At 38.2% G+C, this 25,555-nt stretch overlaps 1 protein-coding gene across 9 annotated transcripts in view; it reads left to right on the top strand.

Moving 5' to 3' along the window:
• DDAH1 (dimethylarginine dimethylaminohydrolase 1) overlaps window positions 1-25,555 on the top strand; it is a 242,638-nt gene that overhangs the window by 63,480 nt on the left and 153,603 nt on the right. For 3 of the 9 annotated variants that reach the window (XM_053214372.1, XM_053214370.1, XM_053214371.1), the window contains 3 exons: window positions 13,289-13,420; window positions 18,545-18,681; window positions 21,693-21,796. The gene's annotated coding sequence lies outside the window, so the exon portion shown is untranslated. Of the gene's footprint in view, window positions 1-10,466; window positions 10,654-13,288; window positions 13,421-13,711; window positions 13,800-14,857; window positions 15,004-18,544; window positions 18,731-21,692; window positions 21,797-25,555 lie in introns of those variants that run through there. The other 6 variants (XM_053214374.1, XM_053214375.1, XM_053214373.1 and 3 more) reach the window with 5 other exon arrangements.

The following is a 25,555-nucleotide window of genomic DNA, read 5'->3' as shown; positions in this document are numbered from 1 at the left end:
ACATTTAGATTGCTTTCAATTTACAGTATTTCAGACAATGGGATAGTAGATTTCTTCATATCTAAGTAAGCTCTACTCACAACATGGGGCTTGAACTCACGACCCCAAGATCAAGAGCTGCATGCTATACTGACCTAGCCAGCCAGGCACCTCAAAAGATTTTTTTTTAAGTAAGCTCTTGGCCCAGTGTTGGGCTTGAACTCATGACCCTGAGATCAAGAGTCACGTGCTCTACTGACTGAGCCAGCCAGGCACCCCAATTTCCTCATGTCTGTATTTTCAAACACTTTAATTAGAATTCCTATAGGAAAATTTCCTACAAGTGAAATTATTGGGTCAAAAGATAATCATATTAAATATTTTTCTAAATACTGCCAAATTGCCTTACAGAATGTTCCCAGTGCAGCTCTTAGACAAGAACTGAAATCAGCAGGAAAAGAGTGAACAAAAAATAGGAATGGATCTGGCTTATTGTAACCATTTCAGCAAAGAACTGATGAAGGGACCACATAACTGAAAATGCCTTTCTCCTTCATTTTAAGCAGAGAACCTATCTGTTCCAGAAGAGTCCCTCTGGCTCTTTCTTTTTCATGTGTATTATGGATAAATTCCTTTTGTGCTTTTATTTCTGGGTCTTGCTTTGGCCTTTGAGGCAATAAAGATTGACAAAAATAAATAGCCTTTTTAGTAAGTATCTCTTGTGCTAGTGATCTATTTTAAAATGCTCTATTACTTCAGTTGAGGCTAGAGTTTCCCTTGTGCACAAATAGACACTTGAAAACAGTAATCGCATTTCATCAATTTTAAATGATAGGCTTCCCAGCAGGGTCCTGGAACCCTACTTTTAGAAAAAATTACTGATTAAAGAAAATTAACATAGCAACCTGTTCAAGTGTGTGGGCTCTGTGATTAGCTGATATGTTATGGGAGTCACTGCAGCAGGGCCCCGTCAGGATTTAATGGTCAGTTCCTCGTGTGACTCTATGTGAGAAAAAACCTCTTCACATCGTTCACATTAAAGGATCCTGGACTCTGAAAAATAAGTCTTTTTTGCTGGAGATAACTTTTACTTTCTTCGGCATCTTAATTCCATTCTTTTATCTGGAAAGTGGTCTCTGTCACTCTTGGCTGGTACCAATGCTTTTGCTGAGTTTATAGGTGGCATAACACCGTTTCTTCCCCGCCCCCCTTCTTTTGTCTCAGAACTTTCTTTTCTCTTGGAGATTTTGGTTTTCTCCTTAGGCTGTGATTTTTTATCTTCAAAGTTGTGAAATAATTTGACTCAATTGTTATGTTTGTTTTTTGCCCTTGTGCTCAGCTGCTAGATCCTGGGGCATTGTAATAAACATCCTCTTGGCTGTGAAATGGAAAGATGTCTAACTAATGATGTTCATTTATTTACTCATTTATTTTTGATTCATTTTTGCCTAGGAAACCAGAAAGGAAAATCTGAATTCTGATAAATGTTAGGGTATTGTAATGAACAATAACACCTCTTATTTGTTGAACACTTACCATGTGCCTAACACTACTCATTTTTTTGTAAATGTGTTAAAGTCCTCAGGGCCATTCTGTGAGGTAGGTGCTATTATTATCCGCATTCCATTGTTGAGGAAATTGAGGCTTTAAGCAGTTAGACAACCCGCTGAAGGCTATATAGTAGTAAATGATAAAGCTGAGACTCAAACACAGGTTTGTTTGACCAGTCTGGGTTCTTAACCACTATACCAGAATGTTCTTTGGCATTTCAAATCATTTGTAAGCAATGCTTCCAAGAATGTTTTAAAACCAAAAAACCATAGCAAAAGAGCTCCTTACTTTGTGGTGAAGTAGAAAGAGTATTGGGATAGGAGTCAAAAGGTTGTGTCCTTACTAACTGAGCAAGTCCACAGGCAGGTCCTCAAGTCTTTCTCTAGCTCCTCCTTTGGCCTTTGTTTTCCCATCTGTAAAAGCACCAATCTTCTAGCATCCTAAAAAAAAAAAAAAAAAAAAAAAAAAAAATCGACTTCCTCTTTAATTTCCCCTTTTCTAAGATAGATGAAACCTGCTGCTCCGTCATTTGTGACAGTTAAGGCTGGTATCGGATGAGTCATTCGGCACAGGGCTAGTTGTCCTGAAAAAGAAGGAAAAAGCAATGATTAAATGCCCTCCCCTCCACCTCAGCAGAGAGCAAAACTAAGCATAATGACTCAAATTCAAAGCCTAGAAAATCTTGGCGGAAACAGGGTGGATATGTTCTGTCTCCAATTTTCTCTGTATATCCATCGTTGACCATAGAAATGTGGGTGAATGTGTGGCTCATCGTGTAATCATCAGCTCAAACTTGCTCAAGCTGTTGTCGAGTAATCTACCAAGCTGTCTCTGTCCAGTCAGAAATGAGACCTAGCCATAGAGAAGACTTCCTAACTTTCTCAAACATGTATCATTATCACATAGCTTTTTTCTACCCTATATGTTATGGGCTGAATTTTGATGTCCGAATCCCAATTTGTTACTGCCTTTGGGAAACAGGGCCTTTAAAGAGGTAATTAAGGTAAAATGAGGTCCTATGGGCTCTACTGTAGTGTGACCAGTGTCCTTAAGAGATTGGGACACACAAATACAGATGAAGGCATGAATGACCATGTAAGGGCACAGGGGAAAAGTGGCCATCAGCAAGCCAAGGAGAGAGGACTCAGAAGAAAACAAACCTGTTAACACCTTAACTCCTTGGACTACTAGCCTCCAGACTGTGAGACAATAACATTCTGTTGCTGAAGCCACCCAATCTGTGGTATTTTGTTATGGTAGCACTAGCAAACTAACACAGGATATTTTAAATCCAGGACTGTTTTTAAGGTTTCTCCTTTACTTCTCAGAATATCTTCACCTTTATGTTTTTCTTTCTTTCCTCCTTTGCTTGAGTTCAATTTTCTTACCCTAATAAGTCATACTTAGGTATCAAGCTTCATCCATGAACTGGGGTACAGACATTTCACAGATGTTAACAGTGTTTGAAGAATACTTAGTGTTAGATTACTCTTGACTGGTACTCTGAATATAGCTTACATTTCTACACCTATGTGAAATCCTTGACGCTGACTCACCTGTGTGTGTCACTTCTTAAGCAGATTATTTAATTTTACAACTAATATAATAAAACACTGAACTATGTACAGTTGAGTTCTCATCCCTCACCCATAGCCCAGGAGTGTTTCCATTTTTTCTTACTTCCTATCTCGGTAAGATGGCAGCAGCAGTGCCATCCATCTAGACTCAGATTCTCAATCTAAGAATTTAGGGAGTCCTTGTTCTTTCTTTTCCTTACCTCACACGTGCAACTCCTTATCCGCTTCTATTCATCCATCCTTTAAAATATCTAATGGGAAAGTATTTGTCATATTAAATTATAATATTAAATTTTAATGAAAAATATCAGTATGGACTCATGAATTAAAAATATACATGCATACAGCACCACTATCTGTCCATCCTGGTTTTGTCTACTAGGAGAATATAGAAGCAATGATACCCCTTGAACAATAAATACATCTAGATCCACATTTTGGTTTCCATCGTTAACCTACTAAAAAGAACAATGATCTTTGGAGAAATCTCTGATTCTAGTTGTTGAGCAGGGAAACTACAAGGTGAACTTAGGATATCCTGTTATCCTAGGAACTAAGGAAATGCTCAGTGATTTATGGGGGCATGTTAAAGGGACACAAGAGCTAGTTTTAAAGGGCTTCCACTAGACACATTTGGACAATTTGAAGATGACTGTAGTTAACTGCAAAACATTGAAAATATAAAAATCCATGAGTGTATAGTGATACCCAAAAAGTAATGGAAAGAAGAAGAAAAACATTTACATCATTAGAAGTAACAAATCCTTACTCTGAAATTGACAGTAAAAGGGAAAGAACTAAACATTTACTTTGTCTTTTTAGGAGAAATATGTATATCATCATCCTAGTTGATGAGGGAATCTTACCTTTAGAAAAGAATGCCGTAGAAGAAGTGATATTTGAAAGTCACTATTTTGCAACCCCCAATGAAATAATATTTCAGAACAGGATATTCACACAATGACAAAGTATCATCACACAGATGACTTACCAATTTGCAAAGGAGCAATCTGGTGGGTCACTAATTTGGCTATTCCAATAATATGGGGTAACCTTGAATTGTATTCCTTTTGATGTGATCATTCACAGACTGATCCATCTGTGATGCAGATGAAATTCACAAAATCATTTATGAACTATTCTTGCCAAAAGTGTTAAACTCAATCTAATCAAGCCTTTAGCCCTAACTTCAAATATATAGGAATTACAGGAAATCAAAGAACAATGAAATTACAGGAAACCTACAGAGGAATCTGTAAAGTGAGGTATTCTATAAGACAACTTTTTTGGATTCTTCCAAAAGTCATTATCATCAGGGGAGAGAGAGTAAGAAGACCTAACAACCAAATACAATATATGAACCCTGATTGACTCTTGGCTTGGTAAAAACAGCTAAACATTTTGGGGACAATTGGAGAAAATTTCCATATGAGTTATATATTAAATGACATGATATGTGATATTAAAAAACTAATATTAGTTTTCTTAGATGTGATAATGATATTGTGGTGATATACAAGAAAACTCTTATTTTTAGGTGATGCATATTTGAGTTATTTAGGTGTAAAGTGTCATGATATCTATGACTTTCTTTCAAAATACAAATACACACATACACACACCTACACACACCCACACACACACATATATATATACATATATACATGTATATGTGCATACTGTTATCATTTTGCCATATTTGCTTTATTTTTACACACACGTATACGTGTATACACGTATATGTGTATATATATGTATATATGTGTGTGTGTGTAAAAATAAAGCTAATATGGCAAAATGATAACATTTGTTAAGATGATGTTGAATCTGGGTAGCAGTTGGTATTCATTGTACTATTCGTTCAATTTTTCTAGATGTTTAAACATTTTTATAAACAGTTTGGGAACATGTTTAAACCTCAGCTCCTTTTATCCCTCTGCCCCTTGCCTCCGTCTTCCTCACCACTCTTCCTACTGCAGTCTTCATCATGTCTTTCTTGAACTATTGTGGTGGCCTCCTGAGTAGTGCCATAATTCGATCTAAATGCCTCCAAGTTATCTGCCAGAGTCTCCTAAAAATCAGCTCTCACTAATTTCCTACCCTGTCTCACTCTCCCCCATCACCCACATGGTAAAGTCTGAAAACACTTGGCAAGCAAGATTCCAGACTTCTCATACCACATTCTCATTCAAGGCATTTTCCTGCCACCTCGTAGCCTGTGCTCTGTCAGGGGTCACAACCACAAATGCCCATAGGGAGGGCTGGGAATAACACAATAGAGGGTGTGGGGTTTGGGGTGGGCTAGGGAGAAGAATCTCCCTCTAAAAGAGGTAGCTATTATTCAAGATCAGTTGAATGTGGACCCAGTGTTGCTAAATCTTTGCGTTTCCAGTAAGTCAAAAATAAAGGTTTGTGTACAAATTCTCCCCATTTTAAACATGGACAAGTAGTTTTTTAAAAAAACATTCTGCAGACTTAAAAAAAAAAAATTGTGGGCTGCCGGGCATGACTCCTGCATGACTGAATGCTCACTTTTTGGCATCGACCTCTGTGTTATTCTTCCTTCTCCTTTGTCTAGAATACTTTCTCCATCCTTTGTCATCGAAATCCTGTGTATCTTCCAAAACCCAGCAAGCAAGGCCATTCACCTTCCCTCACTCCCCCAGGCAGAGCCACTGCTCCTTCTGTAGAGTGACCTTTTGTACAAACCGCCATTCTAGGACTTGTAATGGAATTACATATTTGATTGTCTGTCTTCTTCCACTGGGTTCTGAACCCTCATGATTAACAGCCACGTTTTACTTATTGTCTCCCTAGTGCTGCTCCTGGAGTCCTATATATTTCAGCATCTGATGAGCATCTGTTGGTTGAGTTGCCTCTTAAAAGTAATGCTGTAGAAGAATTTAGGACATAGCTTCTACGGCATCCAGTTGGAAATGTACTTAAGAATGTCTATGAATCAATAAAAGAAAAATTATTGTTATATCCCAAGTAAGGCTGTCTTCTGAGATCATTTGTCTATTGCAGGAAATCAGGTAAACACATTTAGTTTTTTTTTTTTTTTTAATTCTGAAAACAGGATTCTTTCTGACTTTTTAACCCAAGAGAATGATAATAGGGTTTTGTTTTAAGGATTGCCTTTCAAAGGCAATCTTGGCTACGATCAGGCCAATGAGTCTAGGCAGCTTTGGCAACCTATAAATGCTCCAAACCGCTCGAATTCTTGTAAGAACTGAGTGGTGAGGTGTGTGCTGAAGCAAGTCACCGCCTCTTCTTGGGACATCAATTTTTATCAGTGCCCTACATACCCAATTCTCTCCTTCTTGTCTCTTTCATGGCTTTCTTTCCTGCAATGCTTGCTTACTTTTATTCAGCATTCCTTTCAAAATCCAGCTGAAAACTTCTTCCAAGGAGTCTCTGATAAGTGCCCCCAGCCTTAATTGTTCCATTATGTTATATTCTCCATTTATTCTTTATGTTGGGTATGTCATATTCCACTGTAGACTATATAATTAGAATAATTATGTTAAGAATAATATAGTAAGAGTCATTTGAAGACCATTGTTAAAATAATAGCTTCCTAGACTCTTCCCTGGAGATTCTGATTTGGGGGACCAGGCATGGAGATAAGTACAGGTAATTTGTATTTTTAACAATGGCCACAGCTAATTCTTAACATCAGGCAACTTTGGGAAGCATTAGCCTCATCTTTATAAGGTTGGATTTGGAGTCAGACTGTTCAGGATTTCAGGCTGGGCTTTTAGCCTTGTACCTCCGTGCAACATTAGACAAGTTACCGTGTCCAACAGCCATGTATTTTTAATCCACAAAATGGGAATGATAATCATTATTATACTCCTGTTCTGGAAGAATCAAATGATTCATGTAGAACATTAGCACAGTGCCTGGAACATTCTAAGAGCTCAGTAAATATTGACAATTATGGTTATATTTGCTTTTAATTTGCCTGTTTATGTAAATAGGAGTCAAGGTTTGGATGATGGTTTCTTTGGTTCTTCTGTAACACTGTGGTGATTTACGGTAGGGTGACCCAGAAGATTTTATACTAGCCAAAGACTGTTGTCAAGAGCCTGCCAATTTTTATTGCCCCAGCAAGGTATCACCCTTTGTTCTCTAATTTTACCTGTCATCTCCATTAAATTATAGAAAGGTCTTTGAGGCCATTAACCTTGTCATCTACTTTTATCACATAGTAAATCCAGATCCTGCACGATGGGCTATCAACAGAGAGAATTATCTAATAGAACACACACTTAATTCCTGGAATTATAGAACCATCATTTCTTATGTTACAACAGCTCCTAGTATGTCTTGGGGTCTTCTACTCCTGCTCCTTTATGATTAGTCCCTACACAGCAGCCAAAGTGATCACTTAATAGTGTGATCACAGAATGTCATTCCCTTTTGAAATTTCCCAGTACTTCCCACTGTATTTAGAATAAAATCCAAACTCCTTACTGTAGCTTTGAAAACACTACCCGACCTGGGCTGGGTTTTCTGTCTGACCTTATTTCCTGTCATTCATTACCTGGGTTATTACGTCCCTATAAATTTGCTGTCCCCCTGCCTGGACTGTCTTTTTCCCTAGATCTCCATGTCATTCAGCTGAGATGTCACTTTCTCAGAGACCTTCCTGTACCTCCCTATCCAATATTTCTCCTCTCATTAGTTTCTGTCCCATTATCCTGCTTTATTTTCTTCAGATCACTCACTACTATCTGATATTGTACTTACTAGTAACTGTTATTATTTCTTTATTGTAGCCTCTGTGAGATCAGGCATCTCATCTATCTTATATTCTTAGCACTGGGGACAGAACCTGGTACATTTCACGTTCTCAGTATATATTTGGCAAATCAATTAGTGAGACCTAAAGAACTTCTATAGAGTTCAGTAGACTTCAACTTTTTAAAGCAGAGGACTCGTACCAAAGCATAATATTTGGTTTTAAATTATTAATCTGTGTGTTTATTTAGTTCTTTCCTGACAAGCAATAGGATTCTATACACACAGCAAGTTCTAGCAAATACTTAGCAGTTTAATGAATCTTTGTTCAACAAGAGCTACCACCAGGGGGAAATCAATCCTCTGACCAGTAGCTGTAGATGGTGAGAAAATCTGGCTGGAGGAGAAACAGGCCCAACCTCAGGGGACAAGGGCAGGCAGGAGGCCCTGAGTGTTCTGGCAGCCCAGCTCCTCCAGGGCTTCCCCTCAGCTCTGCAGAGAGAAGCAGTAGGAAGCAGGAGAGGTAGGGCCATCATTTGGAGCATCCAGAGGAGAAGCAACAAGATAGGGCTCTTTAATGCCGGCCTGGACTGCGGAGAAAAGCTGGAGCAGCCCTGGGCCAGCGGCAACAGCACTGAAGAAAATATGGCAGCAGTGGTGGTACCAAAAGGACAATATCTCAGAGAGGTACTGACCTGTGAGGCTGCCTCCCACCAGGATTAAGCCATAAAGGATTGGGAAGGAGGCAATGAATGCAAGTGGCAGTGAGGAGGGCACTTGACCCCTCACCCTTTCCCAGGTGACAGGAAAGGGTTCGGGTACTTGGCATTCCAATAGTTAAGTATGTGTGATCTCTGACAGAACTATTGGTTTTGTTGTTATTTGGGTTTTATTTATCTTTCAGTATCATCTTCAGGGATTAAACATATGCAGAGATGACAGAAATGTTAGGGTTAACAAGCAAGGACTTTAAAATAGTTTTTATAAATATGTTTAAGGATTTAAAAGAAAATAAAGACTCAACTGAATAGAGGAAAAGTCTCACTAGAGAAATGGAAACTATAAAAGATAACTAGAAATTCTAGAACTGAAAGTTATCTGAAATGAAAAAATATCTCTAGATGAGCTTAACAGTACATTGCATTCTAGAGACAGAAAAAAATTGTGAACTTAAAGACAGCAATATAAATTATCCAAACTGAACCACATATAGAGAAAAAAGACTAGAAATGAGCAGAGTCTCATTGACTTGTAGGGTAATATGAGGTGGCCTAATATCTATGAAACTGGAGTCTCAGAAGGAGAGGAGAGGGTGACTGGGATAAAACATAGATAGATAGATAGATAGATAGATAGATAGATAGATAGATATAGATATAGATAGATATAGATACATATATCTATATAGATATATATATATCAAGAAAAAGCTGGAAAAAAAATCCAAATTTGATGAAAAATATTAACCCGTGAGTTTTATAAGCTCAATGAGGTATAAGGAGGATGAAAATAAAGAAAACCCCTTCTAGGTACATCATAGTCAAATATCTAAAACCAAGGACCAAAGAGAAACATCTTAATAGCAGCCAGAGCGGGGGAAAAACTCCTTCTGCACAAGAAGGGGAACAGTATCTGACTTTTCCACAAGCCAGAAGACAATGCAATAACATCTTGAAAGTGCTGAAAGGAATAAAATCTGTTAACCTGGAATTAGAAACCTAGTGAAAAGATCCTTGAAAAATGAAGGGAGTAATAACAGTGAGAGCAAGAGCAAGAAAGAAAACAAAAGGAAGTAAAGGGAAAGAAGGAGGGAGGAAGAAAGAATGAATGAAAAAGAAAAACATTGCCAAATAAAAGCTGAGGGAATTTGTCAACAGTAGACATGTACTTTAAGAAATGTTAATGTCTTCAGGGTGAAGGAAGTGATACCAGATGGAAACTCAGATCAACATGGAAAATGAAGAGTGTTGGAAATAGTAAATATGTGGATCAATAGAAATTTCTTTTTTCCTTGCCTATTATTGGAATGAGTGTCACTCTTAATTATACAGCTAAGTTCTTAGTGGACATTGCAGTTGTCTGGGAATCAGGACATCTAGGGCCTGGTTCATTTCTATGACCTTAAGTAAGCTGCTTAGTCTCTTACCTTGCTTGGATCATGAATCAAGTAGAATTCTAATACTTGATATTTTTCTCTTTTTGGTAAGCATGCAATAAATAATTCCTTTCATCGCTGCGAAACACCTCCAAAGGGCTATCTACCCATTGCTCAAATTTAGTGTGCATATGAATTACCTGGGAATCTTATTAAATTCAACTACAATTGATAAACTCATTGTGGTATTGGTAAAAGGACAAATAGGTCAATGCTATAGAATAGAAATATATTCTTTTTCCCCTTTTACTTCTAACCTGTTATTCTTTATACTTATACCTTATATTTAAAGCTTTTCTTTTACAAACTGTACATCTCTATATAAACAGAGATGTTTATATACATCTGTCTTATAAACTCATTTTTGTCTTTTTATTCACTTTTATAATCTCTGCCTTTTTTTTTAAATTTTTTAACTTTTTTTTAATTTATTTTTGAGACAGAGAGAGAGCATGAACGGGGAAAGGGCAGAGAGAGAGGGAGACACGGAATGGGAAGCAGGCTCCAGGCTCTGAGCCATCAGCCCAGAGCCCGACGCGGGGCTCGAATTCACGGACCGCGAGATCGTGACCTGAGCCGAAGTCGGACGCCCAACCGACTGAGCCACCCAGGCGCCCCTATAATCCCTGCCTTTTAATTGGAGTGGTTAGTCTAATTATATTTAATATCATTGTGGATGTTGAGCTTGTATCTGCCATCTTGCTATTTGCCCCCTTCCATCTGTTTGTTTTGTCCCATCTGTTTTTATGTTCCTTTGTTTCCTCCTTCCTCCTTTTGGATTTGCTGAGAATTTTTAAGTATTCTACTTTATCTCCTCTATTGGCCTAAAAGCTGTATGTCTTTGTTTTATTTTTTGGTGGCTGATCCTTAACAGAGTCTACTATGATTTCACATTATATCACTACACATGTAGTATAACAAACTCATGAAAGAATACTTCTTGTTCCCCAGCTTGTCCTTTGCACTATTGTTACATGTCATACTCCTTCATATGTGAAAGCCCCACAGTTGTTACTGTTTTTGATTTACATAGTCAATCATCTTTTAAAGAAATTAAATAATGTCAATATTAGAGCAGTCCTGGGAAACCTTCTAAGTTTACTCTCTGCTTGCTGTATTTTCCAAATGTGGTGTATAAAGTCCTCTACAGCCCCTACCTGCTGGGTTCAGGTGAAGCAACCCTTCAGTGAAGTCACCTCTGCTGACTTCTGAGGGTCTGTCCTCAGAATCTCTTCAATATTCACAGTAGGAAAAGAGGACAGCAGGGTACTTAAGAGGAGGGTGAATACTGACCAGGAGATGGAGAGGATAAAACCCCATTAAGTCTGTATCTTAAAATCTCATTCATCTTCACTTTTTATGAAGTATAATTTGAAGAGATATATTTCTTTTCAGAAAGCAAGTTGTGAGGCACTTGGGGGTTAGTTAGTTCACCCAGGGGGGGGATGCTGAAAATCATACTTGAATTGTCAGTAATTCCAGAAAGCAAAATTCAGGTACTAAAGAGTGAGTGGGTAATTGAAGTCCCTGGGCAAAGAAAGATCTTTGCTTCTTCCCAAGGTCATCTGGTATGGGAGTAAGAGGGTTTGAAGAAAATGTGTCATTGATGATTTAATAATATTTGACGTGAGAGATTACATTTCTCTCATTTCATTTTTCTTACATAGAAAACCCAGACTGCCTTAAACCTGCTAGTGATATATGTGGGTTAAAATTGCATTGAACAACATTGCGTACACTTTCTAATCACCTCAACGTTTTTGAGTACTGTGTATCTCCATTAAAATATATATTTACATTATGCTTTAGATTTATATCTCCTTTTGACACTCTCATGTTTTGTAAGAATAGGAATCTTGTCTAAGGCTTCTCTTTAATGGGAATAGAAACCTTGCTAACATCTGAATCATGCTGAGCATAAAAAAGAAAAGTGGGGCCATCTCCACATTCAGTCCCCTTTCCTGGCATAGAATGACAGAGTATTGATGTAAAAAGGACTGCTTTTTTTTTTTAATATTCAAAGTGTTACTAAGTGCCGTGGTCCTTCATCTTTGGAAATATTGTGGCTTTCAGGGTCACTGGCTGTGTGTCATATTCCAGCAGAGAGCACAATGCATCAGCTGTGGATTTTCTTTGTATTCTCAGTGTTGTTTGTGGCTGTTTCTTTACATAATGGGCTGTATGACACCCTCCATTTTAAAAAAGCCCTTATGTTTATGATTACTGTGTCAAGTTATTGGGTCTGTGGCTGGCCTTGCACAGTCACCGGCTTGAGCTCACAGGAAAGTGGGCATAGTTGTCAGTGCCATGATGCTGTTCTGTTAGGTTAAATAAAATGTAGAAACTGGTGGTATCCAAAAAATTTCTGGTAAAAGCATTATCTTGGCAGCAGGGAGCTCCTGGGTGGCTCAGTCAGTTGAGCATCCAGCTCTTGATTTCGGCTCAGGTCACGATCTCCTGGTTTGTGGGATGGAACCCTGCATCGGGCTGACAGCATGGAGCTGCCTTGGGATTCTCTCTCTCCTTCTTTCTCTGCCCCTCCCCCCTCTCAAAATACACAAACATTAAAACAAATTTTCTTATTTGAATTAATGAAGAAGGAAATATATGCTGTGAATAATGACTGTTAAATAGCCTTGGTTTTTCTGTAAGGAATGTCCTCAATGTTAGCACCTGCAGTAGGATAGCATGTGTCATATTGGTTTTATAATATTAGTATTTGTACAGAATGATGGCAGGAAGACAAAGTGGGTTTTATTCCTTACCGGTTATTATTGGCTGATGATACTCCTGTGAAGGCTTATGGTATTAGGTGAAACCATGTGAAATCATTGTTTATGTAGGCAATTTTATATGGCTCTAGGAAATAAGAAGTATTTTAATTAGTTTTCTCCATATCATTGTGAGTCTGCCGCAAATATTTTAAACGAATACATATATTTAAACTTGAAGGCAAGATTTCTTTGTTCTCACTCTTGCTGTGTTTTTACTCTTTGTCAGTGCCTTCTTGCTCTCCAGGAAATGGAGACTCTGTATACAGAAAATCTGACATTTGCCATTCTGTAGCCCTCTTGAGAGGTAAACAAGTAAAAATACGAATATTACTTACTCAGTTGTGGGTTAAAGCCATCTTCAGATCCTTCTAACAATAACTTAAACTTCTGGCAGTTCCTTTATGAATTCTTTTTTCTGTAGAAAAGACAATTTCGTCACAGGAATATATTACAAGTATTAAGATATCTTTCCCCTCCCCCCTGCTCCCATATTTCTCCATTTTCAGTTTCACCTATACAAAACAGGAGCTCTGGTAGCCTCTGCTGAGACTTTTCGGTAGAAAATGCTTTGAAAAAGAAAAGAAAAGAAAAGAGAGAAGCAGCTATTTTGAAGACTGACTTTCTAAAATTATATTTAGGTAAGCTAAATTTTCGATGTCATCCCTTATAGCCGAAAGTACACACATTTGATTTAATCATGTTAATCAAAATGTATTTGCATTCAAGTGCTCTTATATATCAGTGCTTCTGGATGGATTTAAATTATATTGACAGAAAACATCCATTTCCTCACGTTTTCAAATACCAAGCAGGTTTCAGAACCTTGGTCTACAGCATGGTTGTTTTGGGGGAAAAAAATGTAATTCGGCCAAAGCTGAGCTTGTTTTTTCTTTATTCTTTAAGCCAGAAGCAATTACTTTTCATTTCAGGATTAAGCGGCTGTAACATTGCCATTCGTCGCCGAGGCTCCTGGTTTCAGCACGTCTCCTTGGTTCCCAGCCAGTCCTGGGTGTTCAGGTAGCAGCTGTGGCTGGGAGTGCCTCTCCAGCCCGCATTCCTTGGCTATGAATTCTGCAGCCCTGTTTATCTGATGAAGACCTCCCCATAGCGAGTTGCTCATGACACTGTCACACAGACCTTAATGGATGATATGGAAAGATACTGAATTTTTTTCCTCCAGGAATGCCAGCCAGTCCTGAATGCCAACCAGTCCCTTCACTTTGGCTGATCACTGCAGAGGCCTGGTGCTGGGGACTGATGAGACCTGTTCCACATAAACCAAATTCTAACAGGATGCCTGCAAGTCCTCTCTATGAGGCTGTCACGCAAGCCTGTTCAGAGAATTTTCGGCAATTACACTTGCTCAGACATTGATTCTCACTTCTCTGCACTAATTATTTACTTCAATTTTTACTTTCAATCTATAAATGTTAGCACTGTCAGCACTCACAGACCTGTCTTCTTTCTCTTGAAACCATGACTTTACTTGGGATAGCTTGGGATGCTTTAGAGCATGGCTTTCTCACTATGTCATGTGTCTTCATTTTGCTTTCCCAAACCAGACTGTAAACTCCCTGAGAGAGGAGACTCTGAAAAGTGGTAATATCTTATATAGACAGATACACAACAAATAACAAGAACAACATTTGGACAAAAAGACTGTTGTTGCTCTTAGTAGTGGAGAAAATTTGCCTTAACATGTTCAGAAGACTCTCGATCGGCTGCTACAACATATGTCTCTTCTCCTTTCCCCTGCCTGCCCTCTGCTGGAACTGCTAATGAGCAATAAGAGGGCCAAAGCAGGACGTGGTGTGGGAAACATGGGAAAATAGGGGCTTGTCTGACTGAAAAGCAAGTTGAATAACTGTGATTTGTCAATTCACAACCTAGATCTTTGAAGCTCCTCCTTACTTGCCTTTGGGCAGCTAGCAGTCTCATTACAAGACCCTTTATTGGTTCAGCTGTGCGTGGGAATGTGATTCTACCTAATGGCATGAGATGGACCAAATGACCTTGTGTGTCTTCCATTCTTCTTTGCTTGTTTCACCTCTCTGTCTTGCAGTCATCCAATAGATGGCAGATAGCTGAGCCAGATAGTGCCCCGTCCCAAACATAAATGCCCTCCTGTTTGCCAAACCCTCAAAACCTTCACCACCTTCACATATAACAGGCTTTTACGAGGATCTGGCAAGACTGCCGCTTCGGTAATGCAATGCCGAAGGTAAGCTTGAAACTCTAGACTGGTTTCCTGTTTCGAAGGGCAGCAGGATGTGACAGCTGCGGAGGCAGCCCATTTGCCCTTGGAGAGAAGCAGGAGTGTCTGATCACTAGATGACCTCTCCCTCCTGCTGGCTCAGGGATGGTGTGAGCAGTCCCACTCTCCCTCCTGCCCTTGGTCAGATGGCGAGATGTTATGAAAAAAGGGAGGAAAACATGTTTTTTTGCTTTTGTTTTATTATTAAAAGAGGCACTCTCTGAAGAGGCAGAATCCATTAGCTGAATCCATTTCAGTGTCTATGGTTAATTAATTTAGGCAGCTTTAATCCACTTTTATTATGTAGCCTTTAAGAGCAATTCTGGTAAATGTCCATCCCATAAATACTAGCACTACTTTATATGTATGATACCCTTTTTTGGAAGGGTGAATCTGAATTATTATCCAGATATTAATTTGCACACAACTCTGTCTAGACAATGCAAAAATGCTTCCTCATAGTTTGAACATTGTTCAATACATTTTGAAGTGGGGAAAACGGCTCAGATATGAGACTTCACATTTTAAGTCAGTGAATAAGTCAGTCTGTTTGCTTCCCGAAACATAACTCTGAAAATCAGTCTTATCATACTATGAACTGAATAATTGATTTCTGCATTTCATTCTGTACATTGAACACTAGACTTTGAATTACTAGAAGAAATAGCACAGTTAGCCAATAAGGCTTTCTTATAAAATGACAGCATTTTAATTTAGTGTATGCATTAGCATTTATTCATGGCTAAGATTTCATCAATCAATTTTCCATTTAAAAAAGATGTCTTTGAAAACAACAGTAGAGAAATGCTGAGTTCCAAAAGCAATGTTGTGAAAGGCAGCAGCTCTAGCATTTTGGGCACGTGTTTAACTTAATTATAGTCAATAATTATGTAGCTCCAAGCATAAACCCACATTTTTAAAATTTATTTATTTTGAGGGGGGGCGGTGGTGGAGAGAGAGAATCCCAAGGAGGCTCTGCTCTCTCAGCACAGAGCCCAACGCAGGGCTCCCTCTCATGAACCGTGAGATCATGTCCTGAGCTGAAATCAAGAGTCAGACACTCAACCAACTGAGCCACCCAGGTGCCCCTAAACCCACATATTTTTTTAAGTTTATTTATTTATTTTGAGAGAGAGAAGGAGAGTGCAAGCAGGGGAGGGACAGAGAGGGAGGGAGAGAGAGAATCCCAAGCAGGCTCTGTTCTGGAGCACAGAGCCTGACACAGGGCTTGATCTATAAACCCCAAGGTCATGCATGACCTGAGCCAAGACCAAGAGTCACAGGCTTAACCGACTGAGCCACCCAGGTGCCCCTAAACCCCCATTTTTTAAGCATCTACCTTATGAACTGACTTTCTTGGAATGTCAGAGTTTATAAAAGAAAATAGTTAAAGTTTAATGAGAGGTGTGTTGTATTTGTTCAAAATTATAACAATGTCTGATATTATTTTAAAATATTTATTTTGCTACTTTCTATGCTACTTTTGGTTTTTAAATTTGTTTACAGTAGTATGTCAGTAGTTGGCTTCAGATTACATGAATATTAGTACTTTTTGATAATTTTATTATTTGCTTTTTGAAAATATTTTAAACTGAAAGTGACTTCAAAATAGAAGCTTTAAGAATTCCTACCACCAGTTAAATACTAATTTTAAATCATTTATTCATTTCATTCATTCAACCAAATTGTATTTAACACATAACAGGACTGACTTATCCATATGCAAGATAGGCATAGCACCTGGAGCCCACAGGACTTTTAGGGGCCCATGCAAATGTTTTAACTTCCTTTAAAATCAGAAGGAAAAAAAAAAGAAATTTTAGGTCAAAGGAAATGTTTAAATATATAGAACTAATCTATTCATCTTTTTTACCAATATGGTCATAAAATACAATTTTCAATATTTTTTATGGTGGAAGAAGTTCATGCAGGCTAACATTCCCAGGACCCACAGAAGTACTATTGCAACCTGTGCCAAATTCTACCTATACTAGATTCTAGAGATAAAAAGATGAGTAAGACACAATTTCTATGCCCAAAGCGGCATAGTCTAATGAAGAAAATGGGCATATATAGCAGACAGTTCATAAAATGGTTTCCTTGAATTTGTTTGAAATAGTTGTTACAGCTTGAGGAACACAGGCATTTTTCTACAAAATGTCATTTAACACGTAGCCTTGGTCTTAACCTTCTTTCAGTTAACTTATACAAAAATAGGATTTGCATACTTCAATGATACATAGACACCATGACTATATGTTTGTTTCTTTTAAACACTAGTGATATTACCATCTGGATCTGTAAGCGAAAATATTCATATTTTACTAGCAACTTCATTAACAGGGCCACGAAGGAAATGCCAGGTCCTCCATATTGATGGTTCAGTGAGGAAATTAGAAATGTCTCCCTAGCGTAGCAAAGCTAACTTAGCTTATATCTTTTAGAGTTTTATTGAGGCTTCAAAAATGGAGCTGAATCTTGGCTATACTTTCTGTCTTCATAAAATGTCTCATTTATATAAGATTCAGCTTTTATTTTTTCAATTACTACTTCTAATGCCATAATTGGAGTAGTCAGAACGTTCTAAGCCTAAATCTTCCTTGCTAATATTTGGGCCCACTTCCACATTTTTTTGTTGCCAATTGGAGAACGATTTTTGATCACTTTTTATTTTTAGGGCAATTTTACCTGCATTATCTTATTATACACATGCAAATGCTTTTTGAATAAGTAGGGCATCATAGGACATTGGAAAGAGCACAGACTCTGACAGACCTGGCTATGGATCAGAATTCTGTCACTCAAGCTATATGACTTTGGTCAATTCATTTCACCTCATTGAATCTCAGCTTCCCCGTCTGTAAAATGGGGATTGTTATGCATGTGTTACAAAGTTGCATTAGGAACTAGACTAATGTATGTTAAGCATTAGGCCAGTACTTGGAATATAATGGATGCTAGATAAGTAGCTGCTATTATTATTTTCCATGTTTTCCAGATTAGGAAGCTGAAACACAGACATATTAAATGGCCTTGGCCAGCTTTGGGGGGATAAGGTTCCCAGTTATTATCGGAAAATTGCAGCCTGACTTTTGATCAAGCCTCACTGAAAATGAGGTTGTAGGACACACAGAAAAGTTCAGAAGCAAAAAGTATAGAAAAATCAGTAACACCAAAGCAAGCAAATAGTCAACATGTATTTATTGAGCACCTTGTAAGCATATGGTATTCTGTGCACAAGTTGGGGTACTTTGGATTACAAATGGCCAAATCCCAACTTGCACACACAAAAAGGAAAACTTATTGGCTGGTGTAACCCAAACACAGGTTGTAGGGAACTGATCATAGAGATGTCTGAATTCAATGCCAGGAACACTTTTAGGGCTTACACTCTCTATTTCTGACAAGAGTTTCTATTTCTATTTCTGACAAGGTTATCTTTGCAGATAGCTGTCTCTGCCATGGGGAATATGGCTTCCAATAACTTTGGTCTCTCATCTTTTCCTAGAAGCTCTTCTACCAGCAAAGAAAGAGGATTTCTTCCCATTTGGCTCCAGCCTGGAAACAATCCCAAGAATGACTTGTATTGGATCAATGGAGGTTGCATACTCCCTCCCAAACTGCACACCAAGCCAGGAAGATGGGGTAATATGATTGGTCCAATCAAGAGTTCATGTCGACCCTTATCATTAAGGTGTTGGTTTTATTTTTTTCTCTTCATGGAAGGAAGTTTATTGGAGCAAGCAAAGATAGTAACCTTTCTCTTATATGAGATGTAATAAAGAAATTAATATTTTAATGGTAGAGTTGGTTTAAAGAGCCAAAAGACTAGAATCTCAAGATGTCTAGCTAAGATACTACAGGGCCCAGGTGGACATGTCATGTGGATTTTTCAGCCAAAAAGGGAAACTTACCATATTTTTGCCTCCCAACGTATTAGCTCATAGAGTACAGACTTAAATTTATTTCTTAACATGCATGTCTTTTAATGGAGAAAGTTACAGACACTTGGGTACTATCTTAGAAAAAGCAGAACTCTTAGGGGCACGTGGGTGGCTCAGTCATTTAAGTGACTGACTCCTAATTGATTCTGGCTCCTATTGATTTTAGCTTAGGTCATGATCTCACAGTTGTGAGACTGAGCCCCGATTTGGGCTCTGCAATGAGCATGGAGCCTGCTTGGGATATTTTCTCTCTCTCTCTCTCTCTCTCTCTCTCTCTCTCTCTCTCTCTCTCTCTCTTTCTCTCTCTCCCCCTCTCCCTCCGCCTCTCCCTCCCTCCCTCCCTCCCTCCCCCTCTCTCAAATAAATAAATAAACTAGAAAGAAAAGAAAAAGCACAACTCTCAAGAGGGTGGCTGGAGGCTGGACCATAGACTGACTTCCTGTCCTTTGAAAAAGTCCTGGGGGAAATGCATTATTCTAACAGCTTGCTTAATGCTTTTGCTTCCTGTGGAGAGGAGTTGGGGGTAGGAACTCAAAGCAGACTTATAAATTGAGTTCTATAGTGGAGGGACTTCTCCAAAACTCTCGGCTGGGTTTATTTAAGACACTGAACTGTTTGCTCTTGGCTCCAGTATTTCAGTGTCCACTCACTATTTCATTCATAGGAGAACATGGTATTATATTAGAGATATGGGGAGATCATGACTGGGGGAGGAGACCGTTTTGACTTTTTATGCCAAAATCAACATTCCCCGCTCATGTCACAGGAGCCCCAGAGCCTCCTGTCATCTGGGCTCTCCATTCAAGGTTACCTTGATTACTTTCAAGGCTTTAGTCATGAATCTTTCTTAACTATTTTTACCTCAAAATAGTGTCTTTAACAACTCACTGTTGCTTTTTTCTGTGTCAAAATTAGAAGTATCCCAACTGTTTTCCAGCACCAAATTCTTTCCTCTTTCACCTCCCTGGGAAACTAACTCCATCCATTATGCCAACTTCTGTTTACATCTTCGATTACCCCTTTGCTGCACCTTTCTCCACACATCTACCTACAGGACTGTCCCCTTGAGACATCATCAAAAGAGATAATGAATGTGGGTGTACTCTATGACTGTAAAGTGTAATATAAATATGGAATAACATCATTATCCTATCTTTCTTAACAGTCATCTCAAAAAATTATCCATGTAATGTATTTCTTGACTTTACTTTCTCACTATCAACTCATTACTTAATGTCTTAAAATCTGATGTGTCGTAATGTGTTGAGGATGGGAGGGTGGGGGCAGGTGTCCATATCTTTGAGTCTTCTTCCAGTATGTGGTACATTTGACTCTGCCCTCCTCTTTCAGTGTCTGTAACTCACTGCTTTGGTTCACCTCTCTGAGTACTCTTCTCTCTCCTTTAATGCCCATCTTTTTCCTTCTGCCTCTGAATGGGAGTTGTCTCTATCATTCTGTTCTTGCTCCTACTTACCCTGCCCCCTCTCTTTTGTTCTCATAAATACTTGTTAAAACAAATCTCATCTCTGTCTCTTCCCTTCAACCTGTTAAATGCCCACTGTAATTTTAACCTACATATCTCACTAGCCCCGAACATGAGGTATGTAAAATAAACTCTTACCCCATCCTAAATATCTTCCACCCTATCTCAGCCAACAGTGTTACTTTTTACTCACCTAGGCTTGAAACCTTGGTCCCTGTTTTGATTCCTTGCTCTCTTATCCCTGAATCCAATTTAAGCTATATTTTAAGAACATATTATTCTGTTCACCTGCCTTCACTCTGTCTCTGCCTTCTGCCTTCTCTTTCTTCAGGCAGTGATAGTTCAAGCTGCTGGGATAGCACACAGTCATATTTTGCTTTTGGTAAGGTTGTCTAGCAGTATTTTGTGGCCATACTTTTTTTCTCTTCCTAATTCTGGATTCTTTCCCTTTTTCTGAACTGAATAACCATTTGAACTTTATTCATAAAGATCACTAAATCTTTCTCTACACTAATACCTTTCTCAAAACCTAAATATATACTAACATGTTTAGAATGGCCTGTATAACATGTCTAGTTAAGTAACAGGTGTAAGCTGACCATTGTTTATAAGCATTGACATGAAAAAAATACATTTCATAGCTATGTGTTTTATTAGCATAATTTGACGTCTTCAAATATAGTCAGTAACTTCATATTAGGATATCATTTCAACCATATTTGATTTAGAAAGCTAAAGTTTGGAAGATCTAATGATGGGCTAGTAAATGTATATTAAACATATTGCTTAAGTTTTTATACATTTCTAGCAATCATCAGCATATAATTCCAGTTTATGTGTAAACTCATCAGAAATATCACTTCAATCTCTAGGACTCGTGTCCTCTTACTTTATTTCTGCATATCCTATTAATAAGGAATGATTAAGGACAGCTTTAGTTTTCTCAGTTTCAACCTTAAAGATGTATATGGTAACAATAGCATACTGTGTAACTGTTAAAAAAAATCGAGAAGCTCCTTATGTGTTTATATGGAAAGATCTCTGTTATAAACTGGGTGTGTCTCCCCATCCCCCCAATTCCTGTGTTGTTGAAGCCTTAAACCTGAATGTTATGGTGTTTGGGGAGTAATTGGGGTTAGATGAGGTCATAAAGATGGGATCGCATCAGGGTGGGATCACTGTTTTTATAAAAACAGACACTGGAAGACATACTGTTTCTCTCTCCCTAGTGAGGACACAGTGAGAAGGTGGCCATCTGCAAGCCAGGGAGACAGCTCTCACCAGAACCCAACCATACTGCCACCCTGACCTCAGATTTCCAGTCTCCAGAACTGTGAGAAAATAAACTTCTGTCGTTTCAGCTGCATAATCTATGGGGTTTTCTTATGGTCGCCCAAGTTTATTAATACAATCTCCAAGATTTATTTGTAGGTAGGGAAAAAAGGGTGCCAAAAGAGTGTACTGTTGGGATGAAAAAAAAGAAAAGAGTCTATACTTGTACTGGTTTGTATATCCATTCTAAACGTCCTAGGAATAAATGAGAAACTAATAATGTTGTTTACTTTTTTGTGGGGCTATAAGAACTTGACAGAGGACGGGGTGGAAAGGAACCTTTGCTGTATATCCTTCTCTGTCTTTTGATGTTTGAACTATGTGTATGTGCCACCACTTCAGAAAACTAAATAAATAAAATTCATTTAAAAATAATAATAAAACCACTTGGAAAAACAATATTATATTGAAATAAGGAAAATATGGATTATATTGAAAGAAAATTATTGATTAGCAGAATAATTACGGCAGAGATTGACATTTGAAGATGAAGGAATATGAGCAGTTATATTAAATTGCTTTCTTGGGCCGTTATTTAACAATTGCTGTGATCATGTAGACAGTTCTGTCTACTGCCCTTTCCTGGGATCTGCATTGCTGACAACAACAGAGGTTGAAGTACCCCATGTAACATGCGTTTGATTGAAAGATGTTGGCCATGGGTTCTCGAGTACTCTCTTGGTCGTCTGTCTGGGAGTAAAGCCTTCTTCAGCTTCCCTCAATTGGTGGTCCAGTATTCAAGGACAACTCCTGAGAGAAGGACCAAGCCATTCATTTGAAAGAGGCCAGTGTCTCTTCTGTGGACAAAGATGTAACATCTCTCACAACTTACCTTGGCCAATTAAACATCGAGTTGTTCTAGAGACATTACATCATGCTACTCCCAAGTGTTGTCCTTAAATATAATAATGTAATTCTGGTCATTTCTTTGCTTTTAACTTCCATCAAAGATTTCTTCTCCATTGGTCATCTGGCCTATCTCTTTATCCCCATTGACTGTTTTTTAAGTAAACTCTATGCCCAACATGAAGCTTGAACTCATGACCATGAGATTGAGTCACATGCTTTACTTCCTGAGCCAGCCAGGCACCTCCCCCCTACATTGACTCATTTTGAGCTGTTCTGCCATGACCCCAAAGTACCTTTATTTCTGTCCCCACACCTTCATAAATGTCATTTCCATTGCCTGGACTACCCTTCTATTTGTTTCTGTTGATGAAGTTCCCTAAATGGAGTTGACTGTTTTTCTTGACATCACCCTAAATTTTTGAACAGCAATAATATTCTCTATGTGCTTTTTACTTCTTGTCAGATTCAAGAAGTTTGGGGGCCATAGCATATTCATTTTGCATCCCCAATGCTGGCATCCAGTAGGCATGTGATGGTTGAATGAATGAATAAATATACACTCTGGCCGAAATGTTAAAGACAAAAATGTCATAGTAGCCTATGATAAAATCCTAACCAATGCTTAGGGAAAATGCCTCACAGGAGGATTCTAACTCTCTGCACTGTGATTGTGTTATTCAGGTCCTGATTGACTTATAAGAGCTGAATTCTGTCAGGACCATTTTTCCATTAGCCTTTTGCAGGGGGTTGGGGGACTTTCAATTGTGTGGATATTTTGTGCATGTTTTGAAAACTCTGCTGGGCATCCCCCTACTAAGGCATCTCTTTGAGGATTTCCTCTGTTTAAGAGCATTTTAATTCTAACATTTTAAAGTATAGATGGCAGCTCTCATTCCAGTGGATTTTCATCCTTATCTCCAGAAAACCATATTTTGTATGCTTTGTGGCAAAGTAAGTTATGCATCTATAGAAGTCACCCCGTGGAAGTGAGCCTTTGGATAGAAGGCTCAGCTCCACATTTGCTTGCCAGAGAGTAAGAGTGACAGCAAGGTGATCTCTGTCACTTTGTAGTAGGTATCTTTCTCATGTAACTTTCTCAAAGATGCTCTTTTAAAATATTGAGATATTTGCATAAAACAAATCATGAATATTTTCTAGCTAAAAGAATTCACTTGCCACCTTTTGGAGGGTTTCAGCTGTGTCAATATGGTACTAGGGAGACAGATATTAGAATTAGGCCCATTATCTTTTGTTAATTCAGTTTACCCTGGACAAAGTAAATTAAATGCTTGAACTCCAGCTATTGAGACATGCTTGTATAAACATGGCCTCATAATAATTTGCTCTCAAAGTTCATTGACTTTTAAGGGTCTTACTGATGCTGCTAAAATGTGTTCATTTATATATCTAATGTATTAGCATTTATTTTCTATATTATCTTGAAATCTCGTGTATAGCGTGATGAGCGTAGTTAACAAAACTTTATTGTATACTGGAAATTTGCTAAGAGAGAAGATTTCAGGTGTTCTTGCCACACACACACAAAAGAAAATGTGTTTGGGGTTGCCTGGGTGACTCAGTCAGTTGAGCATCTGACTTCGGCTCAGGTCATGATCTCAAGGTTCATGAGTTGGAGCCCAGCATCGGGCTCTGTGCTGACAGCTCAGAGCCTGGAGCCTGCTTCAAATTCTGTGTCTCCCTCTCTCTCTGCCCCTCCCCTGCTTGCTCTCTCTCTCTCAAAAATAAATAAACATTTAAAAAAGTTTATTAAAAGAAAATGTGTTTGGAGATGAACATGCTTTTTAGGTTAACTATAATTATCTCACTATGTATATTTATATCAAACATCACGTTGTACTCTTTAAATATATACAATCATTATTATTCTTTTTTTTAGAGAGAGAGAAAGAGAACATGAGCAGGATAGAGGAGCAGAGAGTGGGGGGGAGAGAGAGAGAATCTTATGCAGGCTCCATGCTCAGTGCAGAGTTCAACACAGGACTTGATCCCACAACCCTGGGATCATGACCTGAGCCAAAATCAAGAGACTGAAACTAAACCAATTGAGCCACCCACTCACCCCTATACAATCGTTATTTTTTAAAAAACAAGATTTGCAATAGATTGAATGCAGAAGATAGAGGAATCCAGCTGTCCTCCATTTTGCAAAAATGTAAAATAACGCCACTCAGTATATATTTTTTGTTTTGGAGATTACGGTTACTTTTTCATAAAAATACATTATTTGTGTTCACTTAAAAAAATCCAAAACATTTTCTATAGTAATGAGCACCATTGAAGTCTGAGCCCGATATACATTTGAGCACAATCCTTACACTTTTCTCCATATAAATAGCACATTTGTTCTTAGTGACATGTGGCTGAAGGCAAAACTTAAATCCAACAGAATTTGCTGGATCTTAGTTCTGATGCCATTTTTTGCAACCTTTGGATATAAAAATGACAGAAGTCTTGGAATATTTCTCCCACTCCAGAATTTTAGTTATTTTGCAGTCACAAATCTGCAAAATCTCCAGATTTTCCCTCCTCCAGGAAAGAGAGTCTTAATTAAATAATTAATTAAGCCTTTTAAAAAACAAGCAGTTCCCTGTGGATTGCTTTTATAATTGCCTCTACACTCCTCAACTAAAGGTCTACCTAAGCGAACTGCCTCATTTGTTCTCAATATAACATTTTACCAATTTAATTCATCCCATTGTTTACTATAAAGCTCATGTGTCTCTGTTGTCATCATCTGTTCAAAGCCATAAGGTCCCAGAAGAACCAAGTATCCTTAATTTATTTTCTATGGGGCCTAACCAGCATTATATGATATTAAACAGGTAATAATTATGTTTAATGTGATGGTGATAAAGACAGGAATCTATAGTAGGCTGATAAAATATGAATT

Source organism: Acinonyx jubatus, chromosome C1, assembly GCF_027475565.1.
Source record: "Acinonyx jubatus isolate Ajub_Pintada_27869175 chromosome C1, VMU_Ajub_asm_v1.0, whole genome shotgun sequence".
Lineage (NCBI taxonomy): Eukaryota > Metazoa > Chordata > Mammalia > Carnivora > Felidae > Acinonyx > Acinonyx jubatus.
The sequence above is the reverse complement of the archived record's forward strand: the minus strand, read 5'-3'. Positions and strand labels throughout refer to the sequence as shown.